We start from the raw sequence: 1,803 nt of genomic DNA, 5'->3' as shown, positions 1-1,803 counted from the left end.
ATATTCAAAATAGAGTTTATAGGTTCATAGTACAAAATAAGGGAAAGGTTAACAAAATCATTTTAAAACATCAAAAATAGTTTTGGTGGGTTTTGTTGGTCTAGGGCAACTACTCTTAGTTACATGAAAAAGATGGAGTGAGTACAAGACTCGGTAAGTTAGCCTAATTGTAAGTAAGTTTTTAACCATGTTCATAGTGGGTGCTTGGATACCACACTCTTTTGTTAATGATAGCTTGGTTCTTGTCCGAGAATAGTGGCCCTTAGGTTCTAAGTACATGGTTCTATGTGGTGGAGTACTTTGGAATAAGGTTTGGAATCGGTAATTATTCTTATTTCTTTTCCTTTAGACACTCAGTGGTTGGGAGCAAATCGAACAAAGTGTTCGTCCAAAATTTTTAAAAGGGCCCAACCAAATTCGAACTGGTAACCTCTTGATCTGCAGTCAAATGCTTTACCACTGTGCTATGAACCCATTTTATATGACATTCGGTCTGAATGCTACATGAAGAACATAAGCCAGATGAAGGAACGGGAAGACCTAGGATATTCTTTCTCCGGGCGGAACCTGAACCTGATTATTTTAGCCTTAGTGACCCCTTCTACCAAGTATCAGTCCAAAAGTGTAAAACGTGTCTGTCGAAAATAGAAAGGCCAAAAAGATAATTCAAACATAGCTCATCTACAAACTACCCAAAGCTATTAAATACAAATTGAAGAAAATAAGAAATAACATAAATAATTTTAAATGTAATTCAACTCCGGAAGATAAAAAGTCTTCAAATTACATTCCAATGTCAAGTGATATTTTATTACCACTCAATTCTTTTCTTGATTTATTGTAGTTGAACTTAAAAGTATGACAAATAAGCTGGATTTATTTTAAATTTCCTTTAAAATTTTTGTGCACAAAATACAATGGAAATAATTTTTTTTTTTTTTTTTACTGTTTTGTAATTTGTATGGTATTATTAGAGGCTTTTCAATGAAATATGATAATTGATTCCCTGTTCTCTTTGACAATTTTAGATACCTCCAATATTTGATGCGTCACGTTTCACTATGAGATTTGCCCTTGGATCAATAAGACTTAAGCAGAGAGTTTATTTGACTAATGATTTGATTTTTGGGTATGGACACAACTAGCTGATTTCTTTTGATTACATTAATGAATGTATGTAGATGTTTAAAGTGTTGATCTTAATGGTTTTAGAAAATATCAACACATCATCATTATAAACTATTGAAATTTTTTGAAACGATTGAAAATATCATTCATAATCATCTGAAATTCAGATGGAGTGTTTTTTAGCCTAAATTGCATGATGTTCCTCTCATATTTTCTAAAGGTGACATTAAATGCTATTTTATATTTGTCCTTTTAGGAAATTAGAATTTTACGAAATCCCAATTTCATATCGAATTTTATAAAAACATTTGACTATAAATTCTTTTTATCAAATCATTTATTTTATTTTTTGATTGAATATCTTATTTATTATAAAACCTTATTCAAAGGTTTGTAGTTAATTACCGGTATCAGAATTTCTGGTTTCTTTTCAACATGTTGTTAACCTAAAACGTCAGACATGACCACATGCTCTTTAAAGACCTTATCAGCTTCCTCTGCAAAATATCACCTAAAATTTCAAAGTATTTAGTGTTTGATGCTTTTTGATTTAACCCTAGGGTTCTATTTATGGTGAACTTGTGATAGTTTTTGTCAAATTATATATTTGAATACCTGATACATTAAGATATAATATCTTATTTAAATAATATTAAAATTTCGTAGAATATCATA

At 30.1% G+C, this 1,803-nt stretch overlaps 1 non-coding gene across 1 annotated transcript; it reads right to left on the bottom strand.

Annotated features, from left to right (window-relative positions):
* Window positions 1–402: 402 nt before the first annotated feature.
* On the bottom strand, window positions 403–474 carry TRNAC-GCA. The gene has a single exon. It is a non-coding gene; the product is annotated as a tRNA-Cys (tRNA).
* Between the last annotated feature and the right edge of the window lie 1,329 nt (window positions 475–1,803).

Source organism: Cucurbita maxima, unplaced genomic scaffold (assembly GCF_002738345.1).
Source record: "Cucurbita maxima cultivar Rimu unplaced genomic scaffold, Cmax_1.0 Cma_Scf00271, whole genome shotgun sequence".
NCBI classification, from domain to species: Eukaryota; Viridiplantae; Streptophyta; class Magnoliopsida; order Cucurbitales; family Cucurbitaceae; genus Cucurbita; species Cucurbita maxima.
Note: the sequence above shows the minus strand (reverse complement) of the source record. Positions and strands in the feature narration are given on the sequence as shown.